Raw genomic sequence first — 18336 nt, 5'->3', positions numbered from 1 at the left:
CTTACCTTAATGCAGCCCACACACGCACCGATTCCAGCGTGCGTTGTGGGCTTAACTAGCACACACAGCATCGCATCGTATGCCTTGTGCATACGATGTGCATGCGATGCGATGCTGTTCTAGAAAAAGCTAGTGCTTTTTCTAGTACAAAAAGTATGTGCAGCACATACTTTTTGTACTGTACGATGAGGTGCCGCGGGAGCGCGCACCCCATCGTACAGCATCGCACCGCCGGCATTGGCGCGTGTGTGGGCTGCATAAGGCATACAATCAGATGCGATTCAACACGATTTTCAGCAAAATCGAATCGCATGCGTGGCGAGCATAGCGAGCCCCGCGTGGGGACGTGGAAAACATTTTAAGTAATCCGCGGACCCTCGCGGGGCTCGCTGCGCTTGGCACGCTTCGGGCTCGGTGGCTCGCTGCGCTCACCACGCTTTATAAAATCAACTCTATGCCCACTTGGATAGTGGGGAAATGAACAGGACCATGTTAACATTGAATCCTATGGAAAATCGCATCAGATCGCATGCGATTCGATGTGATTTTTCCGACCCAATTTTAAAATCGGGCGCCCAGATACTACATAAGTACTGAAATTTGCTTTTGCGAGTGAACCAGAATAACCCCTAATAGTATGTATATGGTCGCACAGGCTGCCGCAGCAGGAAAAGTCTGTTTAGTTCAACAAATGTCATTGAGTTTTTTTAGCAAAATAGACAACTTCGCATATAGGCTACATTCAGTATGATAACATTTACCAGGAAGATCCAGTAAAGGATCAGTTTACAATTACATTACACAGAGCAAGGACAGAGCAACTTCACTGGATGTGATTCTTAATACACACAGCGAGTAAGTCATTTCTTATTGTAGTGAATAATGCCCAAGGCTGGCAGCAGGGCCGGCGCTACCCACTCAGCAGCTCCTGCAAAGCAGGGAGGCGCCATGCTGAAAAGGCGCCATCTCCCTCCCTGCTCTGCTAAAGCTGCCTCAGCCCTCACTGTCACTGCCTCCTGCATGCCGCCCGTAGCACCTGTCTAACAGCAGGCGGCAGTATGGAGAGGCTGAGCATCTCCCTGCACCGCGCACACACTGTGCTCCTCCTGCGACCTGCCCCCTCTTCCTCATGGACACTTGCGCTGAGGCATGTAGCACTGTCTGTGAATGCCTGGATGACATGTCATGTCTGGATCCGCCCCTACCCATTGCTCCCTGCGCCTGTCAGCTGTCAATTAAATGACGAACAGGCAGCAGCGCCGCCTCCCCTTCCTTCCCTCTTCTCAGTGTGCTGTGCCAGTGCTGCTGCCAGTCCTCAACACTCCGCCCCCTCTATCTCCTCCCGTCTTCTTCCATCTCCTCCTTCTCTCCCCTCCTTTCCCCCTCAGTCATGAGTGCTGCACATACTTTTTGTACTGCTTTCGGATCGCATCGCACACACATTGCATGCATGCTGTGCGATGCGATGTGATGTAGCCCATAACGTATGCGATTCTTGCAGCGTGTATGGGCACCTTTAGTGCCTCCAACATTTTGCGGACATAGCAATGAGATGGTGTATGCATACATGTACATGCACCTGAGATCCTCCATAGGATCGCATGTTGCATACACTCCCACAATCGGGCTGCAGCTTGTTGCAATGGCAATGTGAAAGGGCGCAAAATGTATGGTTTGCAGGAGGGCGCCGGACACCCTAGCACCGGCCCTGCTGGCAGAATGTGGTAAGCACTGCAGGAGGGCACAAGGCTGGTGAAGCACCTTCCCCAATCCATAGGCCTTATGAATTAGGTGTCAGTCGGAGCGCTGTTAACTGTATGCCAGGCAAGTTGTGGCAGCATCATTAACCCTTAGCTATCTTATATACCACTTTTAGGGTTAGGGCTTAGGGAGACAATATAATGTTTCATGCAATCTGTTTGGACACAGTATTCAGTCTGTGTACCCTCTGAAGTAGAATTCTACTTCTATCGCCACCTCTCAGATCTTCCAGAATTTGATTAATTATTTTGTAGTACAAGCGAGACAAGCTATATTTCAGCAGCTTAAAGTGTTTAGCCACTGACTGACAAACATGTTTTGGTTAGGAAACATGTCTTTACATAAGGTATCGCTTTATGGCGGCCAATAATGCTTGAAAAGTCTGAACTGGAAGCCATAGTCGAATACATACTTTTAGCATAATAATATCATTCATAGTTTAATTTCTACACAGCTGCAGTATCTTAGATTTGTCCAATAGCACCACCCACTGGAGAAAAGTGTTATAACAATCACGGTATACATTTTATGTAAAACAAAGATTTTTTGTCACTATGCAATTTGATTTTATGTTTATATATGTAACACAATTAACTGTTTAGAATTTAATATTGATTGCAGTGCACTTTGTTTTCCCCCAGTGGAAGCTCCCTCACCTGGTCCAGAGTCCAGATACATCACCGTTAATTTATTAAATACCCCACAAAGCCTGTAACAATATCAGTAACAGAGAAATAAGAAAGCAATCGCAGCTTATTAAGCATTGTTTTATGCACAAAATTATTTTTCGTTTCACATTCTATGTTTTAACATACAGTATCTTGACAAAAAAATAGGAAATCATCCTTTGAATATTTTTAATGCATATCAATTATTTTTATAAATATTAGGTCTCTACTGCACTTATATTATTAATATTATTATTGTCTTTGCCTGCAGATAGAGAGGCCTCTAGAAATGGAAGAAAGGGTCTGCTAAGGAGGGTTGACCAATTATGTCTATGTCGGCATTCATAATGCTGACAAAGTAAAATTTGACCATGCCTACATTTATCATGTTAACACTGATTAAAATGTTGGCAAAATGTCCCTGGTGTTCTAGGTGTGGCTTCAGTTTATCTTTCCGGTCTGCCAGTGGCTTCCTGAAGACCTCTGGTGGATCATGTACGACTTATGTCAGTCATGTAGGATACTAAGTATTGATAATCCAATACTTAATGCAAGAGGGAATGGGGAATCCATTATCTAGTTAAGACTTAACTGGAGTTGAGGAGATATAGAGCAGCAGGTACTGTACAGCACACTGGGAACTGAGGAGAGCCCCCAATTATGATGACTGGTGCTGGGAAAGGATACAGGGAGTGGATACAGCACATTGGAATCTGAGGTATCTGACACGTGAGACAGACAATCACTCTGAGGGATCCAGAAAGACAAGCTATAAAGATGTTCTGGCAAGGAGCAATACTCATGTCAGGGTTTAGGTAAGATGCTTTAGCTGCCAACAGTCTTTTGGAGACATATGTAGAACCTGGTGCAGTTTTTAACAGAGAGCGACAATTTGACTGAAATTAAGATGTCTGCACCAATGCTCCGACAGCAGTGGCCTAACACCCCGTATGTACATTTATGCATGCCGCTGGTCGATCTGTTCAACATCAGACCAACTAAAGAACACAAAGATTTTCTAATGGTCATTTTATAAAATTACTAAAAACTTTCTAAACCAAGTTGTGTATGAGTTTGAAAAAACATTCTGTTGCTCCACACTTCATTATGAGGTCTATAAAAAAGAGAAACACATAATTAGTGTAAGGGATTAGAAGGCCTGGTACATTCCTGTGGTCCACAGCACATTGCCACCTGACTAAAAAGACCCAGAGGGACAACCATGGCCAGATTAAGGCCTGTGGGGACCCCTCTAATGAAATGATCCCTTGCCTTGTCCCCAGTATACCCCCCCCAAAAAAAAAAAAAAAAAAACCATGCCAGCTGGATATTATCACCTGCTGGCTGCCGTGGTTTGGAACAGCAGCTACCGATGCTCACTCTGCATACAGTGCAGCCCAGTGTGGCCCCCGGGTCCATTTGGCAGCGTCACGGACGTGAGAAATTTAATCGTATGAGACATTCAGAAAGTGAGAGATTTAGGGCTAGATGTATGAAGCGGTGATAAGGGAGGAGAAGTGATAAAGTGCCTGGTACTTTATCACTGGTCAATCAGTTCATATCTGTCCCTTTTTAAACCAAGCCTGTAACTTAACAGTCAGGAGCTGATTGGCCAGTGATAAAGTACCAGGCACTGTATGACTTCTCCTCCCTTAACAGTGCTTCATACATCTACCCTTTGTTAAGAAAGCTCCAGTCTTTTTAAAGCAGCAATCATTTACAGATGGAGCCCTTCTCATTGTCAGATTACCCTGTGTGTGGGCTCCCTGTGTATGGGGGGGGGGGGGGGGGCACATGATGACCTTCCCTGCCACCCCTCCCTTAATCTGGCTCTGGGTACAACAACGGCTTCATGAAGTACCACAGTGCAAGCCCAGATCACACCCTGGTTCTCTGGTGGGTGCACCTTCAGCATACAATGAAGAGGCCCTTTGTTGTCACCTCAGGTACAGACGCCATTAATCCCCTCACAATGTTATTTGTGGTGTTGTGCTTTTTTTCACAAAGGGTTTGTGATGCAGGAATTACGTGTTTTGTTCAAAAGAAAACCACTAGCAAGTGCCTGTCGCTTTGTGGTCAGTTGGTTTTCATTGTTTTCCAAATATCCAATGGACATAAGAACTGTAAAACTGAATAACATCATCATAGGTTTTCTATTAACACTGAAAACTGACAATAAATACACATATTTTTAAGACACAAACTCTACAGTATCATAGGGGGAAATTTACTAAGATGGGAGTTCTATGTCAGATGGGATGATGCTACAGGTAAACCAATCAGAATCTACTTCTTAACCCCTTCCCGACATTTGACGTACATGTACGTCATGGTCGGGAAGTACTTCCCGACATTTGACGTACATGTACGTCATGACTTCAAACTGTCACTGCGTCTAGAGACGCAGTGACAGTTAGGTGATGTCTGCTGTCCCTGACAGCAGACATCCCCCCTCGTCGCCCAGGGGGGGCAGGGGTGCCCCCCCCGGTCGGCGATCGCTGTGATTGGCTGTTCAAATCTGAACAGCCATTCACAGCGTTTCCTGTGTTACCGGCGGCTAAGCCGCTCGGTAACACAGGGATCGGTGGTGATCGGTGCAGCACCGATCACCACCGAGCGGCAGCACCCCCCTCCCACCCGCCGGGCACTCACCCGGCAGCAGCAGCAGCTCCAGCGGCTCCACCGCTACGTCCGGAGCGCACGCTGCGCTCCCCTCCTCCCCCCTCCCCCCCGCAGCAGCAGCAGCAGCAGCATCATGCTGCTGCTGGAAAAGTTAAAAAATAAAATAAAATAAAAAAAAATGTGCAAATGTGTATATATATATATATATATATATATATATATATACACACACATATATATATATATATATATATATATATATGTGTGTGTATATATATGTATATATATGTATATATATATATATATATACACACATATATATATATATATATATATATATGTGTGTGTGTGTGTGTGTGTGTGTGTGTGTGTGTGTGTGTGTGTGTGCGTATACCGCACCGATCACCTACGATCGCCAGCCCCCCCCCCCTCCCACCCGGCAGCCCCCCTCCCTCCCACCCACCCGGCTGCCGCAGCGCCAGCACCCCTCCCACCCCCCCGCCAGCCGCAGCGCCAGCCCCCCTCCCAAAGCTGGTGACCAAAATGGGGTCACTTGTGGGGGGGTTCCACTGTATTGGTGCTTCGGGGGTCTTGCTAATGCGACATAGCACCCGCCATTCATTCCACCACCAAAAATCACTCCTTCCCTTCTGAGTCCTGCCATGCACCCAACTGGTATTTTTTGGTCACATGTGAGGCATTGCCGTACCCGGGAGAAATTGGGGCACAGATTTTGGGGTGCTTTGTCTCCTTCATTCCTTGTGAAAATTAAAAATTTTGAGCCAGAACTGCATTTTTGTGTAAAAAAATAAATTTTTTTACACAAAAATGCAGATCTGGCTCAAAATTTTTCATTTTCACAAGGAATGAAGGAGACAAAGCACCCCAAAATCTGTGCCCCAATTTCTCCCGGGTACGGCAATGCCTCACATGTGACCAAAAAATACCAGTTGGGTGCATGGCAGGACTCAGAAGGGAAGGAGTGATTTTTGGATTTTGCAGCACAGATTCTGGTTGAATGACCCCCGAAACACCCATACAGTGGAACCCCCCCACAAGTGACCCCATTTTGCAAACTACACCCCTCAGGGAATTCATCTAGGGGTATAGAGTACATTTCAAACCCCCCGGGGTTTCACCAATTTTGATACAACTGAGCTGTGAAAATGAAAAATTATTTTTTTTCATTTTCACTGCCCAGTTGTACCACAATTGGTGAAACCCCTGGGGGTTTGAAATGTACACTATACCCCTAGATGAATTCCCTGAGGGGTGTAGTTTGCAAAATGGGGTCACTTGTGGGGGGGTTCCTAACTTTTAGCATCTTATGGTGCCTAGAAACCTACATGGTGCCTAAAAAATAATCTCATAAAAAGGAGGCTCCAAAATCAAGTAGGTGCTCCTTCTATTATGAAGCCGGTGGTTTGGTCACCGTGCACACTAGGGCCACATATAGGATATTTATGAAAACCAAAGAATTGGGGGAATCAATTTTTAGTCACATTTCTCTAGTAAAATCTACTGTGTTCCTTAGAAAAATGTATTAAAATTGAAAATCCGAAAAAAAAATGAAATTTTGAAATTTCACCTACACTTTGTTTTAATTCCTGTGAAACACCTAAAGGGTTAACAAACTTCCAAAATGCTGTTTTAAATACTGTGAGGGGTGCAGTTTTTGAAATGGCATCATTTATGGGGGTGTCTCACATACAAGTCCCTCAAAGTCACATCAGAACTGAACTGGTCCCTAAAAAAATCAGTGTTTGAAATTTTCTTGAAAATTTGAGAATTTGCTATTCATATTGTAAGCCTCCTAGTGTCCAAAAAAATTAAAAGGAAGTTGAAATAATGATGGAAATATAAAGTAGACATATGGTCTATGTTAGTTATTAACTATTTTGAGTGGTATGATTATTTGTCTCACAAGCAGAAAATTTAACATTTTGCAAATCGCTAAATTTTCCATTTTTTCACGACATTTTGGTATTTTTCACAAAAAAACACAGACTGTATCGACCCAAATTTACCACTAATTTGAAGTACAATGTGTCACGAAAAAACAATCTCAAAATCACTGGGATAAGTAAAAGCAAAAAAAAGTTATCCCCACTTAAGTGAGACATGTCAGATTTGAAAAAAATGGCTCTGTCAGGAACGCAAAAACTAGCTCTGTCAGGAAGGGGTTAATTATTTAACACCTTCTAAAAGATAATATAATATATAATATAATCTGATTGGTTGCCCATAGCAAACATCCCATCTGAAATAGAACTGCCATGTTAGTAAATTTCCCCATAGTCTATTTTGGATTAGAACCAAAACTAACCTCTCTTTACTCTCCTCCTCATGTCTCCCTTTTTGTTTGACTGATATTTTTCCTCTTTTTCTGCATGATTCCCTTTTTATCATTTACCATTTTTGTATCATTTGCACCCAAAACTATATAGTGGCCACACTGGTTAGTGGCCAGTGGCGTAACAATAAGTGTGGGTGCCGGGGGTCTGCAAGGCTATTGTTACACCGCTGCCGCCTGCCAGGACCTGCCACATCTGTGATCGGGACCTGCAGATCACTTGTCTGCAGACCAGTCCCGGCTCTCCTCCTGGCTCCTGTTGCAGTGCTAATGAAAACTGACCATCACAAAATATCCATCTCCATAAAGCAGACAAATTTTCAGGATGCTAGAGGAGGCGGCGGCAGCGGCCTCCTCTACTATCCTTAAAAGAGGTCTATAAGGGGAAGCCATTTTGTGAGTCAGTTTTCATTAGGAGGAGTTTGGGGAGTGCCGAGCCGCGGACCAGATCTGCGGGTCCCTGCCAAGAATGCGTCGGCCGCAAGCGGCATGCGGTGGGGTAAGGCAAGGATGTTGGGGGTTGGGTGTGTTTAACTTTACTTTAGGGGGGGGGGTGTTGCTGCCGAATTCAGCAAGGGGTGGGGGGGGGGGGTAAATTTATAGTTATGCTACTGCTAGTGGCTCGGCAAAAAATAGTTAAAAAATTACTTTTTTTTTTAATAAAATGCATGTTTCAAGACATCAAACTGCAAATATTTCCTGTAACTGTTATTCTCTCTATTGTACAGAACTGTATAATATGAAGGTGTTTATAGAAAGGAAAAAAAAGTAATATCATTCAACTGTTCTAGTATTTTCTGTATTTAATTTTCAGTTTTATAAATAACCAGCAGGTGGCAGCCCTAACATTTGCCATAAACTCAATCTAGTACAAAGCTGGAATTTAATGATTTTTTTATTTATTTCTGCCATCTTGCCAGAAAGCCAGCAGAGTTATCTGAGCTATTAATTGTTATACTTGCTTAGTCATTCGATATATCAATTCTGATTTACATGAGAGATTTTTTTTATTGTTTTGTGCTTAAGTTTACAATGGTTTTCACGTACAGTACTCAGGTGAACTCTACCATTACCACTCCCTCCAACAGATCATGGGCGAGATGTACTAAAGGGAAAATGCGGTAAAACCCCCGTTTTACCGCATTTTCCTATGTACTATTACCCGACCGCACCGTCACCGCAATGTAGGGTATCGCCACCTTTGGGTGGCGATACCCTATAGAAGCCTATGGGCTTCTTTTCGCCGCCCGACGCCTCCGCCGAAAAACCCGCCGACCCCCCTCTCCCCCTCCCTCTCTTACCTGGTCCAGGTCCTCCTGGACCCGGAAGGTAACACCTTCCTCCCCCTAGTGACGCAGCCGGACGTCCTTCCGGCTGCAGGGGGGAGGAAGAGGCGCCGGGGACAGCTTGCATAGCTGTCCCCGGCGTGAGGGATGCAGTAGGGGGCAGAGAGGTGACGGAGACCCCCCGCACACCACATTCCAGGTATCGCGGGGGGCCTCCGTCACCGCATCGCGATGCCAGCCGCATATGTTAGTACATATGCGGCGGCATCGCGGCGGGGGGGCCGCGATGGGCGGCGATGTATTTTAATACATCCCGCCCCATGTCAGAACTTGCATTCTAAAGGGGAGGGGCAGACATAAAGGGGTGACAAAAGTGGTAGAAGTGAGTTTTTAAGGTTTCTTTCTAGGTGGGAAAGCATGATCTGATGTGCTTGAGTTCTGGAGTTGAAACCCCCTGTATACAAGATTATTTAATAATATCCTTCTAATTAATAAAAAATTTAAGTAATACAATAGAAAAATGCAACAACATCCTATAATAAGCATGCAAATCATTCACCATTTCATAAACTAAATAAGTATAGACAAAAACAGCAATAAGTTATGTACAAAAATAAGCAAATGGTGCCACAGCACACAAGTGGCATTAAACAGTTCACATCTGCTCCAATAACAATTTTGTTAAGTTAGTCTAATGGGGTGTACACATGGGGTGACAGTACACAGCACTGCATAGCGATGTGTCAGCGACGTTGGCTGAGCGATCTGTCAGGGACAGTGTTCTCCAGTGAGAACACTGGCCCTGACTGGTGATCTGATAGCGATAGCTATTGCAATTGACCCTACACGGAGATTGATGTAGGGGCATTTTCTAAGCGATCTAGTCTGTCATTGGCAAGGATGTATGCATTTGCCGATCCCTGCCAATATTGGTGGGCGCGGGCATTGGCTAGTGTGTATAGGGCTTTTGATAAAGCTGCAGGACGCAGTGAAACGCGTTAGGTGCTTGCCCCCCACCTCTGGACACCACTGTGTTATCCTCGACAGAATTTTGGACACTACTATTGCTGCTTACTCCCATTGGCATCTTTAATTGGCGGACACCGTGCTCACCAAACCCCTGGTTAACAACACCTACACCAGTGTGGACTGCTACCTGGCACGGAAGCCATTCCCTCATTCCACCATCTACAATATATCTGGGTGAGATCGCTCCAGACAACCCTGCTAACTGAGATTTATTCATCCATCTCTTACTCCAACTGCAACATGTCTGGTTCATATCAAGCGGTAACCTCCAGCGGCATTTAACATCTCCGCACACATCGTGAGGACCCCCAGTATCATCACAATTCATGGGATTCATCATTCATTATCGGTAATGTGCACTTACCAATTGTTTGTCCAAAAGTGTCGACACAGCCCACTTTCCTGTGTCCATTGAGGCGGGACTTTTTTTGTTCAAAATTCATTTATTTTTTCTATATTCATTCCAGTTTACCTTTATTCCCCCCCCTTCATTTATTATGTCATTATAAATTGATTTTATTTGTGTATTGATATACATGTGTTTTTAAAGAAACAGTAAAAATTGTTATACCTTTATAAATCTCTGGTATTATTTCATTGATTTGAGCGCTGCTTGACTCACCTAGTGTGAGTCCTTTTGTTTTTTCTGTATAGGGCTTTAGTTTGCCTTTTTGTAATGAGCAAAGAGAAAAATTCAGTTTAGATTTCTAGGCCTCAGCCCTAGTTATTTTTATAGGGAGCTATAATAAAAATGTATTTCAAAGTGTATGCTGTAGTGCCATATTCTGTGGAACGTAACAGCCTTTTGTCATATCTCATAGCTTGTAGAATTCCAGAATTGGGGAAAAAGGGGTTTATGCAGTTAGGATCTCACAGTCAAAATATTTCTCTAATGCTCCCAGCCTTCAGCCAGACAGTGAATAGCTGTCAGCATGCTGGGGCTATCCACCAATCAGTGTGCTAATATCCAGTAACTGTTTGGGAGCATGTAAAGAGATGGCACTGGACCACAGGAGTGGGATGTTATGAATTTTGATTTGTTTACATTTTTCCCATAAATGTGTGTGTATGGTCGCAAATGTATTGCTTTGCCCAGGGCCTACAATGCTGTTCAGACAGCCCTGGGAAGATGTAACATGCGCAGAGAGAGATTTGGGTGCGGTATGTTCAAACTGAAATTTAAATTGCAATGTAAAAACAAAGCAGCAAGATTTATCCTGCACAGAAACAAAATAACTTGCCCAAATAAAACCCCTCTCTGCACATGTTACATTAGCTCCACATACAGTGCACATGGTTTTGCCCATCAAAGAAAGATTTTTCTTTTAAGATCCTTACAGAATTACCCCCAATGCATACTTGCCTACCTGACCCTCTCTACGAGGGAGAAAATGTTCTGTTCCTGGACTTCCTTGGTAATGTAGGATTGCCACACACCTTTCATATCAATTACCTGGCTCCCCACAGGTGATGGCAATCATACATTACCAGGGAAGTCCAGGAACAGAGCATTTTCTCCCTGAAGGAGAGGGGCAGGTAGGCAAGTATGCCCCAATGTGTGGTGCCCCTCTCCTAAAAATGGTCTTGGAGAGGTGTAGAACTAATTTCAACTACAAAGCCCCTCCATTAGGTGGAGGCATACCCAGTGCCAGGATTTTTGGCACCCCCTGCCAACTATAAATTTGTGCTCTCAGATTTTATAAAGGGACCGTGGTTTTACAAGGACAGGGTGTGGTCATACAATAGTACCCCTCAATTCAAATTATGCCACACAGTGCCCAGATTCATATTTATATTACACCACTTTTAGTGTCCTGGATTCATACTATAGCACATAGTACTACCCGTTATTCACATTATGTCACTCATTAGTGCCTCTTATCACATTATGTCACTCAGTAGTGCCCCTTATTCATGTTACTATACACAGTAGTACCCCTTATACGTGTATGCCACACAGTAGTGTTGCTCATAGACCAGAGGTAGCCAACTCCAGTCCTCGAGAGCTACCAACAGTTCACGTTTTCCAGCTCAACTCACAGGTACACTCATTACTGACTAACACATTTTAAAGGATCCACAGGTGGGGTTAATTACTTCACTTGTGATTCTATTAAGGAGACATGGAAAACGGTAACTGTTAATAGCTCTCGAGGACTGGAGTTGGCAACCCCTGTTATAGACAATGCCCACAATAGTAGTACCCCAGGCTTGGGGATACAGCACTGTCTAGTTCAGGGCTGGGCAACACCGGCCCTCCAGATGTTGATGAACTACACATCCCAGCATGCCTTGCATCAGTTTCAGCATGGCCACATAGCAAAACTAATGCAAAGCATCCTGGGATGTGTAGTTCATTAACATCTGAAGGGCTGGTGTTGCCCAGCCCTGGTCTAGCTAATGGTATTGGTGATGCTTATGATTACTGAGATTGCTATTTCAGGGTGCTGACTGCAAGTGACTGCTGGAGCATCTGTGCTACCAATTATCCTGTACCATGTGAGCATCTTATGGTGTTGTGCTGTCATTATAAAGACTAATTTTTATCTTGTCTGGCGAAGTAAACTGAATCCCACCAAGGGTAGCGACCAACCCAGCTAAGGGTGTTTTCCTCACACTGAACACTAATCCACATTCCCTGCATCATTGTGAACACATCAGCTGCCTGTGATTTTGCAATTATTAGCTTGACCACCAGAACTTTTGCTGCTGCCATCAGTACTTCTACAGTCTGTGTAGCTCTATAGCAAGGACTGTATCTAGAACAGGGGTAGGCAAGTAATTTTTACTGGAGTCCGTATATTTATAATTATTTTGATCGAGGTCCAGAGGAAAAAAAAAAAAAAATATATATATACACACACACACACATAAAAAAGAGACTGTAAATAAATAAATAAATATATATATATTTCATATTTCGTATATATTTATTTATTAAGGGGGCACAAAGGCGGATAGAAAATCTGGAAAAATTACCACTAGGTGCTCGATATATAAATAATGAATATGTTAAAAAATTACACATTATTTTACTGATTATATATCAATTACAAAATACACAAGTAAATGGGCAACGTGTTTAGGAATACAGTTCAACAGTGAGCTCACTTACATGTATGGATAAGTGTCCCTTGATGTCTGGGGTGCAGCACAGATATCAGCTGACCAACTTGTAATTCCTGAACCACGTTCCTATGTCTGTTTCCCACACACCTCCACAAGTGATGCAGCGTCTCTCTCAGGTGTAAATTAAACCAGAATGGCCCAGTAGCGTGCGTCGGGCAGTAGGTAGCACAGTCCTTTAATAGAGGACAGGAGCAGGACGGCGAGAGGCTCTTGAGGCTCATCTGCTGCTGCTGCGGGTAAACTCACTGCGTATGTGCTGTTGGCGGTAAGCGTACATTGGGCAGTTGAGCACAGTGGAGAAGCAGGATGGCGAGAGGCTCTTGAGCGCACTCTGCAAGCCGGGTCACCGGGTGTCCACTCCTGCTGCTGCCGACTAATCTCATTAGCTGCGGCGGGTGCGCAATGACGTCACCCGCGCACCAGCCGCAATGCATCCTTGGGACCGCTGCAGGCAGATAGAAAAGCTGACCATCGAAACTCCTGAATCTAGCAGCGCCGCACTGCTAGTTTCAGGAGTTTAGACGGTCCGCTTTTCTATCCTTTGTGGTCCAGAGATGGACAGCGGTCCGCCAGTTGCCGGTTCCTGATCTAGAACTTTGTGGGCCCCATAGCAAAATCTTAAAAGACACCCCCACCAGAAAGAGTGACAAAGAGGGTGTCTGGGAGAGAGAGAGAGGAGAGGGGGAGTACTACATGGAAAAGAGAGAATAAGTCAAAAGATAGAGATGAGTGAAAGAGAGAAGGGAGGAGCATGGAAGAGAGAGAGAAAGGAGAAAGATGGGGGGAGGTGCAAGAGAGGGAGGGGTGTGAGCACAAATGTGAGAGAATATCAGGGAGAGAAAACAGTGGGGATAAAGATAGATTGAGAGTGTCAGGGATAGAGACAGGGAGAGAGGGGGGGTCAGGTAGAGAGATATACACAGGGGGCCTGATTCTGGTTCACTTGCAAAGCACATTTTGGGCCTGATTCTGGTTGGTTCGCAAAGCAACATTAGTTTGCTGCTTTGCGAGCCATGTAACACTTCCCATACGAATGCCTGCCCCCCGCTAGTCAGCAAATTTCCCTGCTGCACTGCAAATGGATATTTTGCATAAACACAAGGCATGGGGACCCGAAAACATTCGATGGTCATTGACCATCAAATGATTTCTGTAGCGCTCGCTAATCTAAATCTAAATCACTCATATTAGCGGTGCCCTGCTCCATGAACAGGACGAGCAGCTGACATCCGGTGACATCAGCCTCCCATTCTTGGAAGGCAAGTGGCTGCCACCGTTCGCAAGTGGACGCCTAGCATTAGGGGCGAATTTAGGGGTCAGGCCGCCCCTAGGCACAACATTTTTGGCCGCCCCCCCCCCCTATTTTAATGTAATCATTATTAAGGTATGAGTCCTAACTTGCCAGTATACTGTAATAGTAAAATGAGCCTAGAGATAAAACCTTTTTCAATAATTTTTATATATATATATATATATATATATATATATATATACATATGTATATAAATATATATATATAATATATACACATACTAGGTGATTCTTCACGCCCTATGGGCGCTCTTCACACCATCGTAAGGGGCTCCGCCCCCTTAACATGTAAATGCTTAATGGAGAGGGTAGACGCTGAGGGAGGGTCAGGGTTGACAATGAGGGAGGGAGGGTTGACGATGAGGTAGGGTTAGGGTTGACGGTGAGGGAGGGAGGGTTAAGTTTAGACATTGGGAGGGAGGGCGGCTACATAGTGGAAGGGAGGGAAGGTGGGCGGCTACATAGTGGACGGACGGACGGAAGGGAGGGAGGGCGGCTACATAGTGGACGGACAGAAGGGAGGGAAGACGGCTACATAGTGGACGGACGAAAGGGAGGGAGGGCGGCCACATAGTGGATGGACAGGAGGGAGGGTGGCTACATAGTGCACGGACAGACGGGAGGGTGGGCAGCTACATAGTGGACAGAAGGGAGGGAGGGCGGGCAGCTACATGGTGGACATAAGGGAGGGAGGGCGGGCGGCTACATAGTGGACAGACGGAAGGGAGGGAGGGAGGGAGGGCGGCATACATACTGTAGTGGACAGGACGGACGGAAGGGAGGGCGGTTATCCTATCCCCCGGCGGCTCCCTCCAGACGCTTGCGCCTGCTGCCAATCCTGCTGTGTGGCAGCGCAGCAGTGTGACGGGGGCGAAGTGGGCGGCTCTGTGCGAGGGGCTTGCGAGGGGCTTGGCGTTATACACACACTTACACTTGTTCTTCTTATATATTTAGCTAGTGTGTATAACGCTGGGCGGGGTGTAACTCCGCCCAGCGTTATATACACACACACACATGATTGACACATGTGGCTAAATATATAAGATATATATATATATCTATATACTGTATATATATATAGCAAAAACTGGCAAAATGCTGGCAAAAGGACGGCAAAATGATACGGCTCCCCCCCTATATTAGGAAGAATTGACAACAATCCTACCCTAGTCAAATTTTTTTTTTTTTTTTTTCTCCCCTTTTGTGTCTGTCTGTAATGTGTGTTGGGATGCAGGAATGAATGAGGTTTTAAAGGTCCGTGTAGCCGTCTTTAAAAAATGGTTATATCGAACATACCTAGAAGTAAATGGTTAAGTAAAGTAAGACATATATACCAGTAAAAAGTATATGTACATCAGCGCTGTGCCGCCCTTGATTGGTGCCGCCCTGAGGCCCGTGCCTCACGGGCCTAGGCACAAATCCGGCCCTACCTAGCATTTTCCTGGGCGCACACAGTGTTTTCGTGGGTAACTCCCCCTACCAGCCTCCTAAATATATATATTCTCAGAGCAAATATGGTCAGGTGAGGTAATGTACTTTTTTTTTTCTTTATAAAGGATAAAGGAGTATTCTGCTGAGAGATTTTCAGACAGTTTCCAATAGGTAATAAATGAAACATTTACAGTATCTGTTTTAGAGATTCAAGTGATTGAAGCTATAAATCTTTGTTTCTAATATACAGATGGACTTCTAAAATTGTTAGTAATTGATACTAATTTGTGATCTCCCTAACTGCTATAAAGTTACAGGTAGCGTTATCATAGTTAGGGAATATAAATGTATACAGCTATCATAGTAGATGAAACCCTAATCGGAAAAGCTACATGAACTAAAATGAGTCAGAGAGTTGTTACTGGTTACAGAGGCTGATTTGATACATTTGCTGCTTTAATAAAATCTTCAAAGCAATGAATTAGTAGAACCATCACTGTTCTTTATAAGTGACCTGTTCACAGAGTAGAGATCAATATTGTATGCAGTAAACTTGTACAGATATATATGTGGCAGGAGAGACAGCTTTATTCGCAATGTGATGAGTAGATCGAGTGGCCATTGTATGTCTTGGGAAATGTAAGTATTTTCCGATGTCAGCAGTGGCAGAGAACAGGACAGTGTTGTGAGCTACAGTACTGTATTCCAAATGCCTGTTTACATTAGAACTGTGCTTTAACTTCTAAGCTGAGTTCTGCATAAATAGTGAGAAAATAAAAGGATGCCACAGTGTCTTTTATGGCATCAAAGTAATGGTCATTGGTTTGTTGAATAATATTAGAGCAAGTGCAACACCTGCACTAGTGAATGGAAAATACACCATAATTAGCTATATTGTAGAAAATCTTAAAGAAGACACACTGCACTTAAGGGGAGGGGGGGGGGGGGGAGTAGTTTTGTTGTTAGGTCCTACCCTCAACATGGTGAAACCCCATAATTCTGTTGTGAGCAAGTGTGCTAAATGATGAGATCTGGTCATTTAACCTCATCCTTTACTTACAGCTCACACGATTGCCAGTGAGTAGTATTCAACCCCGCCCAGTTCACCAGGAAGTGTGGGGGACTACCCCAAAAATCGGAAGCCTTCCACAGCTCCTGGGAGGGTAGGCATGTATAGAAGTACGATTTTTTTCTTACAATTTACAGGTCTTTAGATGGGGTCCAGCTTGAAATGTAGGATTGGCCGAGCATATGCTAAGAACACAAATTGCATAATTTTAGCCCCGCCTACTCCACGTACACCGGCAAATAGCAGGATTTTTTGCATTGTGGGGGGCTTGATGACATAGAGCTCTTTCCCAATCCCCCTAATGGCATCTCAAAGTCTTCTCTCTGGACTGCTCCCAGAGAGGAGATATTAAATGTCGGCAAGTATGAATTATACTCTATACTTTATGTTAATTTGCAGAGTTTACTATAATTATTTGGTCGCTGATGAAAAGAGGACACTGAGCAATATATTGCACCATGTGTACACAGCTTTAGTGTTTAGAATGTACATCATTTTTTCCCTGCATGGTAATATAGGTTTTAGCATGGTAGCACCTCTTATTAAGACTAGGGTATTAAGTCTAAGACCCCTTTTTTCTTAAAATTTGTGTATTTTATAAACTTGAGAATCATTTCTGCTTGGTAATAGCACACTTCCCCAGGGCCACTGGGGGGTTGGTACTAATTACCCGGGCTTGCTGGAGGGGCCCAGTGGGGGATCTGGTCTGACACCCCCCCTTCCCCCTTCCCAGGCAGCAGCACACACCTACAGCATGTGCTGTGATGACAGCAGGCTCCGCATGAGCATCTCACTCGGTAGTGCCATCTCGCTGTCGGCAGTGCCAGATTAAGCCTTCGGGGGGCCTGGGGTACTTTAGACAGGGGGGCCCCCTTGCACTTGTCATTACTGGCCGCAAACTGCATGGGAGAATATTACACTGTCAAAACACAGAGTAAAGGCAGTATAAACTTGGTCAATGGTTAACTGCAGGGGATATATATATATATATATATATATATATGACACACACACACACATACTCTGTAGGAGACCTCACAGTCCTAGTGCTGCCTCTGATTAAAAACCCTCCCATGACTAAGCTGCTGCTGCTGTTCTCCATGGGCCTGAGAAGCATGTAATGAGCTCCACCAATCAGAGCTCAGCACAAACCTCTCAGCCTCTGCCCTCTGGTGCAAAGTGTCATGGGACTTAGTCAACTCCCAGTAATGCACAGCACACTTGTGCAGTCAGTGTGCCTTGGCTCCCGATGCTCAGCACCATTAATTATTGTCACATTGGCAGATACTGTAGGTGAAGCTGCAGCACTACCCCACTGCCATGCACAAAACCTTTAGCTAAAAAAAAAAAAAAAAAATTTTTTTTAAAAAAAAACATGCCAACCACAGGGGGCCCCTAGCTAGAGGGGGGCCCAGGGGCACTGACCCCTTGTGCCTCCATTATAATCCGGCCCTGGCTGTCGGTGTGTACTGCTGCTGCTGAGGGGGGGATAAGGAGAGTTTTATGCATGTTTTTTGCTCACTGTCGTCAAGCAGCACATATAAAATAAGAGGTTATATATATACACTGTCAGGTTGTCAGCGCACAAAGTCACATACTGTATCTTTTATTGTTCAAAATGTAATAATTTTGGGGTTTATTCTGCTTGGTACGCTGGGACCGTATACGGGCGGATCG

This window comes from Crinia signifera, chromosome 3 (assembly GCF_055691185.1).
Source record: "Crinia signifera chromosome 3, ASM5569118v1, whole genome shotgun sequence".
NCBI classification, from domain to species: Eukaryota; Metazoa; Chordata; class Amphibia; order Anura; family Myobatrachidae; genus Crinia; species Crinia signifera.
The sequence above is the reverse complement of the archived record's forward strand: the minus strand, read 5'-3'. Positions refer to the sequence as shown.